The sequence below is a fragment of the Phodopus roborovskii genome, unplaced genomic scaffold (genome assembly GCF_943737965.1).
Source record: "Phodopus roborovskii unplaced genomic scaffold, PHOROB, whole genome shotgun sequence".
NCBI classification, from domain to species: Eukaryota; Metazoa; Chordata; class Mammalia; order Rodentia; family Cricetidae; genus Phodopus; species Phodopus roborovskii.
This window is the reverse complement of record NW_026126460.1, coordinates 18,793,549-18,808,577: the sequence shown is the minus strand read 5'-3', so window position 1 is coordinate 18,808,577 and position 15,029 is coordinate 18,793,549.

The following is a 15,029-nucleotide window of genomic DNA, read 5'->3' as shown; positions in this document are numbered from 1 at the left end:
ACACACACACACACACACCTGTTGGCATTAGAAAGTAGGCTTGGAGCAATGGTCCTGAAGTCAACACCAGCCTGGAAAGAGAAGTGTCAACTTCTTCAACCTTTGGACCACACTACAAAAGGGCATTGGCCCTGACTCATAGGTAACACAAATATTTTTTTACTTCAATATGTTTCTTTGTTCAATACACTCTTCCTGTTTCCTCTGTCTGAATCCTCTTCACACACATCAGTCTTACAGCTACTATTGAGTACTTTCAAACTTGAAATGTGATTTTAAAAACATCTCCTAGGCACTTTTTAAAAACTTCTAGAGATTTTGGTCTCACAAATCTGCACCACACACAAGCTTTCTGTGAGACTCATGTGTTCTTTGGGACCCCCTTTCGTATTAAAGAGAAACCCATTCCTTGACAACTTCTGCTTTAGCCTCGTTAAGGTTGTACATTGTCAACACCCAACTCGCAGCAAAGGCAGCACTAATAATCAAGGGCTGAGAAAGACTGAAACCACCTCCTAATCGATGTAATGTTTCCCAACGTCATTTTATAATTTCAATAAGATGCACAATTTATACCTCTTCTTAAGAATCAATTCTAGAAGCATTATCTTTCCCAGCTGTCTTTTCTGGACCCACAAGACTAGACTAAATGACCTTTCTTTGTGGTTACCCCACTTACACACCACACCAGCACTCATCTTAGTAAAGTTGTGGACTTTACTATTAGCTTTTCCACTAGAGGCCAGTTCTCCCCTTTCCCCAGAACATAGACTGTGTCACCTCTGCTTTTTTCACTATCTGCTCTAGATCATAGGTTATCATAAAACTAGCAGAGTTTATGGAATGAACCCTGAGGAGACTGGACTGGCATAAGGTAGGTGGGAGGCTCTTTGAGATGGGAGAGGGAAGATGAACGCTATGTAGTACATGAGTGCAACAGCCTTATCTTAGGTTAGCTGTATAGCTGTGAAACTGATTTTCAGTGAGTAGGAATTTTTAGTGTTTTATATTGATGTTGACATCTTGAGCTTACATCTCATGTTAAGTTATCTTTATTGATGCAGCAGATTATTATAAATTGTATTACTCCACCAATATCTGGCTACCTCATTGTAAGAAAACCATGCTCAGCCACATTGTGGAACTCACAACCATGTTTGAAGGGTGGGCAGCAGTGATCTGAGTCGCTTGTGTATGTCATCAGCTAACATCATAGAATGAAGACAATAATAACAACAGAGCCCACATCTAACCGTAGTGACACAGAATGTGTGGACAACAGACATTTGGAAAGTGTTACTGAGATATAACCTGGCCTTTTTTGTTTTATGTTCAGATGCCCACATGGCAACTTATGTTTAATCAATGAAGAAAAAAAGAGACTACTTATACTGAACTATGTTGGCTTGGTGTGTGTGTGTATGTGTGTGTGTGTCCTCTTTGGGACTCAGTTTAGTACCTATGAAGTGAAAGAATAATAATGTAGTGATAAAAATGTCAACCAGTAATGAATGCTTATACTTTCAAGAATCATCTCATTTATCCTTATAAAGCCAACTAAGATGTGGATTATTATTAAGCTCATCCTATAGTTCAGGAAATAAACATGGACAGGTAAGGACACTTGCCCAAGGATACCACAGATACTTTGATCCTAAAAATAACTTAAAAGGCTGAGAATGATTGATGGTTGTTGACATGGGAGTCCAGCCTTTTGACATCTGCGATTCACCGGGGATCTCTAAGACTTTGTCTACCTAGAATATGCCAAGATTTTGTGACACTGCCATGTGGCCAGTGGCCTCTTGCCTTCAATTTTGAAAATAAGGCACATTTTTCACCACTGCCCTGGTCTTTCAGGGTGAGGAAAACCATGTGAGCTTTGCTCTGAATGTCTCAGAAGAAGGCCCCAGATAAATGAAGCCACTGCCTGGTCCACAGCGAGGCCGGGCCTCCCTGCTGAGGCAGAGACCCACTCCAGCTACATTCCTCCACAGAGCCGCATCTCACTGTGTAAGAAATGTGCAACCCAAGCACAAAGCCTTCCCACTCTTGCCAGGAGGCTTCTCTAAGAGGATGAAAATCACCCACTGGAGAATTTGGGGAGGCCAGGGCTGGAGGTAGTTGTGATGTATTTCTCAGGCACTGAGGAAGGAGCAAGAGACAAGAATGGCCCCAGAATGGATATCTGCTTCTGTCACAGTGTAGAACACGCAGGGCACACAAACTTCTCTTGTCCTGTACCGAGCTAGGCCCTTCCATGCCAGCTCCCTCTTCTGCCTCTCTGTGAGAGACCATTTGTGCTCCCTCGTGAGCTCTCTGTCCCCCTCCCATCAATTTTTTGGGAATGAAATAGATTTGAGTCCTACTGACCAGAGAAGACACAGGTCCTCAAGAGGAACAGAAATCTCAAACTAAGGAAGACTCCCAGGAGTCTTCATTTCTGCCCATAGCAGCCCCAAACTCTCCTGACACCTGAGTCCTACTGTAGATCTGGCCCTCCATTTAGTCACAGAGAAACCTCAGGATGGAAACCCTGTCATTATTGTCTGGTATGACTATGGGAAAGTCACTTTCTAGCATCTCCATATGATAACACATAGCTTTAATCCTAGCAGTTGGGAGGCAGAGGCAAGAAGTCTCTATGAGTTTGAGGCCAGCCTGGTCTACCTAGCAAGGTCCAGGCCAGCCATGGCTACAGAATTAGGACCTGTCTCATAATAATAGACAGACAGATAGACTGACAGAGCTGAGACTGGCAAGATGGCTCAGGTGTAAAGAGCTTGCTAAGTACCTGGTGATCTGAGTTCAATGCTGGCAGTCACATAGTGGAAAAAAGATAACTGATTCCCAAGCTTATCCTCCAACACATGCTATGGCATGGACATACTCACACGCGCACACACACACACACACACACACACACACACACAAAGAGAGAGAGGGGAAGAGGGAGAGAGGGGGAGGGGGGGGAGGGAGGGGAGGAGGGGGAGAGAGAGGGGGAGGAGGGGGAGAGAGAGAGGGAGGGAGAGGAGGGGAGGGGAGGAGGGAGAGAGAGAGAGGAAGAGAGAGAGAGAGGGAGAGAGAGAGAGAGAGAGCTAAATGAGAGCAGCAATCTGACTCCAAGGGTCAGGTGGGGATGGTGACAGCATAACTGTCTTGCACGGTTGTTGGGAAGAGCCGTGTCCCATCTGCTCTCATCCTACATGTCACTGGGTGGGCTAACTTCTCTTCAGTTATATCCTTCTCTCTACTTTCCAGCCACACAGTTCTCTTCCTTTCCTCACTACTCAAGTGTACCATGGATAAGGAAGTGAAAGATGATGTTGTGAATGCTATTGTCCACTTGGTTTTGAGTCTCAGTAGTCCTGGAACAGTGGCATGTCTGGCTTGTGTTTGAAGGTGTGTGAAAATTGTACTCACATGCCTTCTCTGTGTCCCCATTGAGGAGTTCATAGTGATCAGGTTCCATTTTGTCATCTTTAACAGCATGGAGTTGAAGCATGGGGCATGACTGAGAATTTCTAGGACCCTTAACAACATGATTTGAGTAAACTTCTAAGTTTTCCTACAAGAAAGGGTTCCCTTCACACCACAGGTCAGAGATTCCATTCGCACTGCAGCCCTTTGCTGGTGCTCTCTGGATACACACCCCAGAACCCACTAGTGCCTCCCTACCATGCCTTCCTTTGAGGCAAAGTTCTTACACCACCACACACAAGGCTCCCCATAGTCTCCCTCCCTCCCAACCCCACTCCCAGCTGATCTTGGCCTTGACTCATTAGTGCTGACTCAACAAAGAATAGCAGACCCCTGGGCAGCTGGACAGTGGACCAGGGCCAGAGCCTGCAGGAGTGGGCAAGAAGGCAGGACAGAGGCGGGGAATCCATCAATCAGCTTGTCACCAAGTCTTTGCTGAGCCCCCCTGAAGACTTGGTCCCATGCCGAGCTACACAACGGGGGTCCAGAGAAAGAGGGAAAGAAGACAGGAGCCTTCGTTTTTCTTCTGTAACAGCTTAGGATTTGGGGTTGGAGCTCCTTGTATTTGGGAACCACCAAGCATGGCGTCGCCCTGCCCACTGTCACACAGACATGGAGGTGAGAAGGCATCAGCCAAGAAGGGTCTTGATACTGCATTTGCAAAGGTCACATGAAGAGTGGTGAATGGACCCATGGAGGTTTTAAAGCTCCAGATCACTATTAGCCTCCACATTCCTCCTCCACAGGCCTGCTAGGTGCAGGTCATTGCCTTTAAGTCAAAGCATTTTTTCTACAGTGTTCTTGCCCAAATGAACCTGCTATATTACTCTGAGAACGTCTTTTTTAAAGATGCCTTTTTAATCTTATGCATGTGAGTTTTGCCTGTACCTAATTATAGTACGTGTGTGCAATGCCCATGGAGGCTAGAAAAGAGCACTGGGTCACCTAGAACTAGAGTCACAGGCTGTTATGAACCGCCATGCCCTTTGGAAGAGAAGCCATCTTTCCAACCCAAGAAAGAAGTTTTTAAACCCCACTTGCACGTGCAGAACAGGTAGAGGGTCAAAAGGGATACAAGGGTGTAACAGGACTGGCAGGAGAAGGAAGGGTGCATTTGGAACCCTAAAGCCCTAGAAATGGGAATCCTCACACCTCTTAAGTAGGCCAGTCATTCCGTTCCAGGGCTTTGCCAGCCTCAGGTAATGAGGAGAAAGGGCAGCAATTTCACTGGCCTTTGGGAAGAAACAGGTCTGTTGGTGTGCTGGCGTCATTTATGTCAGGGAAGTAATGTGTGCACTGAGCAAAGTTAAGAGTTAAGAGAAAAAAGCTGATAGATAGTCAAGGCTCACCAGAGAAAAAGCACGCCCATGCTTTCAAGTCCCCTAAGGCTTAGCAAGGGTGCCCCCTGCTGTTCCCCACCTGTACTCCCTTCTTGTGGTCTTAGCTTGAGGATCAGAATGTGCTTGGCCCAGCAGACTCCTATTGGAGTTCATTAACAGCAGCATCTCATGGTAGCAGCTCTTCCTTTCCGTCCTATTGTAATCCTCATCACCTGCTTAGATTGGCCTCCAACCATCAAAATCCCTCACCAGATGCCACTATGTACCTTGGTGTCTTCATTTACAAAAAGAGAACAAAGTTTTTCTGATGCCCAAGCTAGTAAACAAGGAGATGAAGTTGAAGGACATTACTCACAGATGAAGTTCATTCTTTCCCCATTCAATGACCCCCTTTTGTAGTGGAAAACTGTAAAAAGAAAACTGTAGATTGGATGTTTCCTGTCCTGACTGCCTGGTCCCAAATAACCAACTCAGAGGCTGAATTATCAATGCTTGATTGATAGCTCAGTCTTGTTACTAGCTGACTCTTATACTTAAACTAACCCATATTTCTATTATGCTTTGCCACGTGGCTCGTTACCTCACTTTTTACACATCCCACTTGCTCAGTGGCTGGCTGGTGACTCTCCTAACTATGCCCTCCTTCTTCCCACCATCCTCAGTTTGGCTTTCCTGCCTAACTTCCTGCCCAGCTACTGGCCTGTCAGTTTCTTATTAACCAATGAGAGTAATACATATTCACAGTTTCATAGTGTAGAAAAGGATTGTTCCACAGCAAAAACAAAAAAACAAAACAAAACAGAAAACCCTTAGACAGAAATCTGAAGCTCTAGGGTTAGGGTTAGAGAGTTTCTGTCATCTATACAATGGGGAGGGAATGACATCCATTTCGGGAATTTAAAGTAAGGCAGAAAGGAGAGAGTACAGGAGAAAGGAAATAATGACAGAAAGGCACTATAAACTATAATATTAGCTACAATACATTGAGGACACAGAGCATGTGGCTCTAGCACGATTGATGCTTAGGGACTAAACAGCACATAACAGCAGGTGGGGCAGGCTATATACAAGGACTCATGTCGTGAGAAGCTCTGTAAAGTGTGCCCCTACAGTTACCCAAAGCTGGGTAGTTGTGAGTGTTAGACAGGTGTATCTAGCTTAAGTCCTTAGAATTCAGCCTGGATGAATGTGGATGTGTTAGGTATTTCTAAGCCTTGGCCCCCAAAGCTAATTGGGACCTTGAGAATGAAACATGGCAGTATACAAGCACAATAGAATTGAGTTGTGAGTTGAAAGCAATAGTTGCTTGGTGGGAGGAGAGTTATAAGAGACTCAAAGAGCAGGGTGTAGTGGAATATGCCTGTAACTCAGAACTCAAGAGGGCTGAGAGGCAGGAAAATCAATTCCCAGGCCAGTCTGGGCTTCATAAGGAGACCCTATTCAGTCACCACAATTACCCAAAAACATATATGAACAACACCTAATTAAATGACAACAAACACAAAGGAACTTAGAAGAATATCAAAAAAAGAAAAGATCCACAGGTAACTCCAATAAGTCAAGTAAGTACCGGTCCTAGCGAGTGGAGTTTCATGTGTGCACATGGATGTACAAACTCAGAGCAGAAACAGTCCTTCTCCCACTGGCTTCCTTAAAGCTATACTCCCAGAGCCCACCACTAGCTCCATCAGAAACAGAGATCTCCCTGAATCACTGTAACCTCTTGGTGCCCTTCTGGGGCCCAGAATTTTGCATACTTTTCCCATTCTGCCTTCGTCTTCACTTACGTAGTTACAAATTCCAGAGGACAAAGTAGTTAAAAACATCCCTCCAGTACTGATGTTTTTCTTCATTTTAATTTTTTTAAACTGATGTTTTGAAAGGAAAAAAATTCTGATGATTCTAACAATGCAGTCAGAGACCCAGGACACATTGATCTGAGAAACTACTGACAAAATCTTATACTATGGTACATATTTATTTTATGGTGCATTTTCACTGTTACAGTTTTTATATTTTTTAATTATTAAAATGAAAACTAACCTTTTTTTCTAACTATCAGCTCTAGAAAACACAAATTCATCTTAATTGCATGTTGGTGGGACATTTGTCCCATGATTAACTCCTTTGAGTGTATCTCTTTACCTCCATTGGTTTGCTTACATTCAGACATTGTGGAAATCTGAAAAGGACTTAGCACTTATTGGCCTGTAACTCTACACACTCTAACAGTTTTGAACATGAACTTATGATCCTGTGATCTTTATTCTGAATTCTAGCCCTTTTGCTCTACTTACTCTGTAGCACCCCCTAGCATTCTATATGGTGCTTGCAGTCAATACATGCACATTTTCCTGCTTTGCTAAAGGGAGTTAACATGTTGGTAAATATTTTGCAATTTACAGATATTTTCCCATAGAATTTGTGCAAAGTTTCTAGATTCCAAGGTCAAAGTGCACCATATAAATCTTCAGAACCTAGAGGAATGTACCTGTCAGTAGGAATGACATGCCAGGAGAGTAATTTCCAAAGCCAACTAACAACACATTGATATAATCACAATAATTATTGACTTTCCCTGTTCAACTTTTTAGGTATGCCTCAACGTTCAATAAAGACATAGTAAATAAAATAAAGTGGAAAGCCACAAAGCTGGTGGTAACTCTAGCCCAGCATGGGAAAGGTTTCCATGGTGAACCTGTGACAGCCACTCTCAAGTGCTGAAATGTCTTGATAGTTTGCTTTTGCTTGGCAGAGATAGCTATGCTTAGAAATTAGCTTGCAAGCTAGGCAGGGGTAGTGCACCCCTTTAATCCCAGCACTTAGGTGGCAGAGGCAGGTAGATCCCTGAGTTTGAGACTAGCCTGTTCTAGAGAGCCATTTCCAGACAGCCAGAGAGAGAAACCCTGTCTCAAAAAACAAAACAAAAACAAAAATAAACAAACAATCCCCCCCAAATAAATGCAAGTTAAAAAAAAAGTTAATTTCTGGTTTAGATTACAACTGTCCCGGTTTGCTGGCTGGCCTTGTCCTTTGGTATCTGCTGTTCCCCTGTAGCAAGCACTGCTCTGAGTTAATTTGCTCTTAGGAGCAGTGTCAGAGACATCAATACTTAGGTGCTTCAGGTTTTGTGTCCCAGAAATACTGAAAACTATTCAGGTGCTTTCTGCTGCCTAGTGACGTGGAACTTCCTCCTTCTCATTAATGACACTGTGTTATTTGAAAGCGGGATCATCCCTATTTTCAAGTTCTCTGTATCTATGCTTAGAGTGTCCTTAAGGTCCTTAATTTATAGCTAATTCCTTACACTTTAGGTCTTTATTCAATATATACTTTATGTAATTCATTCACCTAGTTTTAGCTTTTAACTTAAGAATTTATTCTATATATAATGTTATTTGACTCATTAATATGTGTTCTTAAGGTTTTTTTTGCTGTGATAAAACACCATAAACAAAACCCAAGTTGGGGAGGAAAGGGTTTATTTGGCTTATACTTCAACATTGCTGTTCATCACTGAAGGAAGTCGGGACAGGAACTCAAACAGGGCAGGATCCTGGAGGAGACAGGAGTTGATGCAGAGGTCATGGAGGGAACCTGCTTTCTGGCTTGCTTCCCCACCTTTTTAAAGAACCCAGGACCAACAGCCCAGGGATTGTATCACCTACCATAGGCTAGGCCCTCCCTCATTGATCACTAAATGGGAAAAAGCCTTACAGCTGGATCTCAAGAAGGCATTCCCTCAGCTGAGGCTCCTTCCTCTGAGGAACCTAGGTTCTATGTCAAGTTAACACACAAAACCAGGCAGTACAATATAATGTGCACATATGTACGCAGTCTCCACCTTGCTGTGTCCTATGTGGCCCATTAGTTCCTGGCTCTTTCATGTGGGGAACCACATTGGGGTTTGAACCCAAGGCCTTGCCCATGCCAAGACCTCAGCCCTCATTTCCTCTGTGTAACTTAGAGCTTTTAATTCTACTTCTACAGTGAGTCATAGGTGTTCTAGTAATGATCACTAGAGATTATGTTTGATTTGTAGTTTGACCCCTTCCTGAGTACAAGAAACTTAGAACATTTTAACATTATTTACCCTTTCCAAACCTACATGGTGTCATTTCAACACATCCTAATACTGCCCCTCCAAAGTTATTGCTATTATTTATTTTGAATATGTGTGTGTGTGTGTGTGTATACATACATACATACATATATATGTATATATGTACCTGCCGACCTAGGCCCAAAGCCGCACCAGCCCCAAATAACACACAGAGACTCTGTATTAGATATAATTCTGTTGGCCAATTACTAGTTTTTATCGGCTAGCTCTGTCTTAAGTATTAACCCATTTTTATTAATCTAACTACTTCCACGTGGTCTTATCTTACCGGAGAGAGGGGCCAGCATTCTGCTCTCTCCAGTCTCTCCATGTTGACTCCTCCCTACTACTTCCTCTCTCCTCCTGGTCTCCTAGTCCTGCCTATCTTGCTTTCCTATTGGCCAACAGTGCTTTATTCATTAACCAATACAAGAAACATATTTACATCTCCCATCATACATACATGCATACATATCTCCCTGGCTATAAGGAACTCTAGACCAGACTGGCCTCAAACTCACAGAGATCCATCAGCATCTGCCTCCCAATTAATGGGATTAAAAGCAAACACCACTATGTCTGGCCTATTTTTTTTTAATAACCATTTTTAGATTTACTTATTGGAAAAGGGAGCGCTTGTGTACCACAGTGTGCATAAGGAAGTCACAAGACATCTTGGAGCAGTCTATTCCTTCATTTTACAATGTGCTTTTAGGGCATCAGGCTTGGCAACAAGTACATTTATCCAGCGAGCCATCTACCTGGCCTGGTGCTTAGTTCTTTATATCTTATGTTTGTGTACTTACACTTTTGGATGACTTCCATTACTAACTATATCATCCAGGGCCCCCATGGACTGTTGGTTTTCTGTGAGCTGTGTAAATGTTCTAGTTATACAATCTATTTTGTTGTTAGAAATTTTTGCAGTGTTGGGGGTGGCGGAAGTGTTGGAGACTGTTTCTGTGTAACCTTGGCTATCCCCACACTCACTCTGTGGACCAGGTTGGCCTCCAATTCAGAGACCCACCTACTAAGCCTCCTGAGTGCACCACACTCAGCCATTATTGTTTTTTAACACAGAGTCTAATGTAGCCCAGGTTGACCTCAAACTTGCTATGTTCCTGAGTGACTTTGAATTTCTGATTCTCCAACCTCCAGCTTTAAGTGCTGAACTTACAGCCATGCACCACTACACCAGTTCAGAATCCATCAAGAAACTGATACCCTGTTTTAGAGCTGTTATTTTCTGCTTTTAAGTTATATATTGCTAGTATCATGTGTGTGCTTGTGTAACATTTATGGGTTTTGTGACTCTGTGGGTTGCTATCTTTCATTGCTTTTGAAAATTCCATAGCCATCATCTTTCCTTTTCATCCTTCAACTCCAATCTCACATGCCCAACATCACAGCTCCTGTGTCATTTACAGTTGTAAGCTGCCATATGGATGTTATTAAAATCTTAAATACAAAAAAATATCATTTAGGAGGCTGGACAGATGGCTCAGTGGTTAAGACATACTGCTCTTCCTGAGGACCTGAGTTCAATTCCCAGCACCCACTTCAGGTGACAACTGCCTATAACTCCAGCTCCAGGGGGATCTCAGACTTCTGGCCTCTGTGAGAACCTGCATTCATGTGCACATCTCCCCACATACACACGATTTTTTTTTTTTTTTTACATTTTTACAAAAAGAATCACCATGTGTGGTGGTACACATTTTAATTCCAGTACTTGAGGGGCAGAAACAGGCAGATCTCTATGAGGTAGAGGCCAGCCTGGTCCCCACAGCAAGCTCCTGGACAGCCAGAACTATATAGTGAGACTCTGTCCTTAAACAACCAAATATTTTATAGGAAGAATAAAATACTGGGTGAAAAGAGCTTGACTATTCTCAACTTAACAAAATAATGCTTGAGGAACCATAAATGACTTCTTTATTACACAGTATAAACGTATATCAAATTATCACTGTCCTTACTGTAACAAAATACTTGGGATATTCAAGTTAAAGGGAAAGATTTGTTTTGAGTGGTGGTTTCAAGACATCATCAATGGCCCAGTTGTCTTGGGGCCCATGGTGAGGCAGTACTTGTTGGTGTCTACTATAGAGCAGGGCAGAACTGCTCATCTCAGGGGGCAAAAGAGAGAAAGAAGAGGGATGAAGATGGCAATATCTTCAAGATCCATATTCCTGAAAAAATGCCACAGGCTAGAGTACGCTTTTATCATGTGGGCCCTTGAGATGCAAATGACAGTCACCATGTAGGTGAATGCTGACTCAGGAGTGACTAATACAGAAGACACTCCTTAGTGCAGGACAGTGTCCTTAGAGCAGCCCCTCAAGGAGCAGGGATGGCTCCTCTTCTCTGCTACATCTTCCACTCCCACTAACTGACCCTACTGAGAAGTCAGAGGACAAAGGGACTTATTGGTACAGCCCACCCAAGGCGGAGGGTCTCCTGGAACACAAAGACTACTACCAGAAAGATCACCTCTTCTGCCTGTTGATGGTACAGTGAGCCCCAAATTTCAACTGAAATACTCAGCATTTCAGTTTAAATATAACTAAAACAATGTTTTCTGGAAGAATATCACCTCTAAGGAGGTGCTAAGTTTCAGGCTGAAGAAAAAAAAAAAAAATGCCTTCAGTGCATCAGCTGACATAATTCTCAGTGGATTGGGGTCCACCTCCATCATTGGATTTCTCATGTATCCTGGTTTGGGGGTAGACAGCACCATATGCTGGTAGACTTTTAAGATACTTGCTGCATCTTATAGAACAGTATCTTAAACTCAGAGAATTAAGTCCCAGCTGGTGCTATCAAGAAAACCAGTAAGCAAGTTATCTGGGTAAGGACACACAGTAAAGGAATTCTCCCCCTTGAGTGTGAGCCTATTGCAATTCCTCCATTTTAAAGACTGTATACTATCACAGTGATAAGCCCTTCAGTAGATATAATGCAATTAAGAAAGGCAAATCCAAGCTGGGCAGTGATGATCCACATCTTTGATCCCAGCCTGGTCTAAAGAGTGAGTTCTAAGACAGCCAGGGTACACAGAGAAACCCTATTTCAAAAAAAAAAAATAAGTAAAATCCATACCTGCAACACAGCATACTTAAAAACACTGAATCACACACCTGCCTGCACATCTACCAATAAGATGGCATGCTGCTGCCTTTGCCTAATAAAAGATATCCAATGCAATCAATTGACCATATGGCACCCCCAGAAATTTGTTAGCAGCCATCTGCCACTCTTTAAAGGTGGTGTTGGGGATAATAGCTGCCATTCTCAGAGAGTCCTTTAATGAGATCAATGGTCTTGCAGCAACTTACTGTTGGGCATTACATGAGATTAAATATTTTACCTTCTGTACTAAGAACATGCCTACATTCCTTCAGTAGCCTTGTCTTCATTCCTAAATCCAGTCTTCCATTCTCAGCAGCCACTGAGTCACTATACATTTCTACTTCAAGGTGTCTCTCTACATGCACTGGACACGGCCTGAAACCCTGCCTCAGCACACTGGAGTTGTTTCTCCTTTCAGAGCTTTCTGTTGATATTCAGCTGATGCCAAGAGTGCATTTCTCTACCATTAGCTGTCAAAGAATTCCCTAAATGGAAACACAGCTGTAGGTAAAAATAGGCAAGATGAGACTTACATATACATCTCATAGAAATTTAAGATGCCATGGTATTTTACTAGCAGTTCTACACCACACAAGAACCATACTTTCTTGGTTTTGTGCCTTACCTACCCTTTTTTTTTTTTTTTTTTTTTTAGGATATCACATGGTCTATAAGCTTATAGTCCTGTGACTTCACAAAAGGTCCCTGGTCCAATTCTATGTGACTTGTCTACAGCTGCTGTATCAGTTGTCATCCGATTTGATGACTTCATAGGTCAGGGAGCAGTATTTCCATGGCATTTTGGATACACAGCTTAATACTGTATTCATACATTACAAAGGGGCAGCACTAAACATGCAACTTTTCAAATGCTTAGTTGGTATGATTAGCTCACAAATTCCAGATTCCTGTTCTGGCTGTGTATAGAATGTCAATTCCTCCTAAACTCAGCTAAGTTTACTTAGCCATGTGACAGTACTAAGGTGGAACTCGAAGAGGTGCTTAAATCATAAGACCCCACCCTCACAGACTAGTAAGTGATCATTTACCTTCCCTTGCACCAAGAAAATTTGTGCAGAAGAATCTGACTTCCTTAACTCACTGAAATCTTCTTCTCTGACATAATTCACTGCTTTTACCAGCTTCTTTCCTAATCCCAACCACTTCCCTCCCACAAAACACAGCACCAATGTTTCTTGAATTTATTTGTATGTGTGGAGGTCAGAGGGCAACTTGCAGTTGTCGGTTCTCTCCTTACACAATGTGGGTCTTGGGAGCTTGTACTTAGATTATAGTCACACTTGAGGATGAGAAGAGACTTTACCTGTTGGGTCAGTTTCCCAGCCCCACCAATGCTAATGCTGTTTGACCTACATGTATTTCTGTGAACCTCATATGCCTAGAGACCAAAAGGGGAACAGAAGCCCTGGAATTAAAATTGCAGAAGGTCGTGACTGAGCTGCCGTTTGTGCTGGGAACTGAAAAGGGTCCCCTGGATGCCATGTCTCCAGCCCATCTGTGGGTATTACAAAGTATTACTTCTTTCCTAAAACCTAGAGTCTCTAGACCTTACCATAAGTGAGTATTCTAGATCCTAACTTATTATTTCCTGTTTGGAGGGGTAACTATCACACTCTTATGAGAAAGGTAAACTGCAGAAATGGATTAACTTGACCAAGGTGACAACTCACACTGCCAGTAACTCCTACTTGGAGAAATACTGCCTACTATGCTATACTTGCTCATAACTCTTGATTTTGTTCCCAAATTATGTATTTAAAAGCACTTTCAGAGTGCAGAGAGAAAAAGCAAACTTTGATTGGAATTCCAATTACCCATTAGAACACCTGGAGGTCTCTCATCCACCAAACTGTCAACTATCCTGACTCAGAGGCCTACATGGTTATCTGTGGGGTAACAGCCATTATCATGACTCATATCCATATACCAAATCAAAACTTTACTTCCTGTCCACAAACTTGGGGCTGAAGTACTATGAGTAATAAAATTACTGCTTCCCAGTAGTTACAGTAAAAAACTACTTAACTTTGGTTCCAACATATCAAAATAGCTGTTCTATTTCCCATCTTCATTTGGTTCATTCAAAAATCTTTCCTCCAGCCAAAACCTGATAATCCTTCACCAAAACTTGCTACAAATCCCTGGCTCTACACTACTCAACAGAAGATGCTTTTTAAGAGCATAAGATGGTCTGTAAGCTTAGCCTTGGTGACCACATGTGTAAGCATTGCATAACTGAATGAGTACCATGAAAAATTCTTAAGTCTTGAATGGTAATGTCACAAAATCTTAAGTTGTAAATCAAATGTAGGAAACCCAAGGTGCTTCTGGTAAAGCCTGCTACACTACATTACCAACCATTTTCACCTCATTGCAGCTCAGTTCCCAAACATACCTTGCATTGTACATGATGGCCACTCACACAACCTGCAGCATACAATTCAGACTCAAAGCTGTTAGTAATGAATTTCAGCATTCACTGTTCATATTACCTTTGGATTCATATATAGAGTAGTTGGCTTGTATTTCATTTAAAAAATTAAATTGAATTTTTGGTTATAATTAAGGCAATTTCCCAAATTTCCTTGTCATCTTTTTCTTACCATTTTAAAGTGATATTCTCAGCATTGCCAAAGTTAAAATTCCACTTCTCAAAGTTGTTCCACACCTAGATATATCAAAATATCCAACGAAGAGTTTTACACTTACCTGTTCGTGAGTACAAGAATGTACATGCAGTAGAACGTCTAGAAGTTAATTCTCTTAACTAGCACGGTGGGTCAAGGATCAAACTCAAGGTCTCAGGCTTGACAGCAAGTGCATCTATACCCACTGAGCTGTCTCATTTGACCTAAGATTTAATTCTTTAGTCTTTGCTTATTTCTAAGGTTGTAATGATCAGTTAAATGACTGCACAGCACCAAAGGCTGAGAAATCCTTAGCACAGGAAGGGG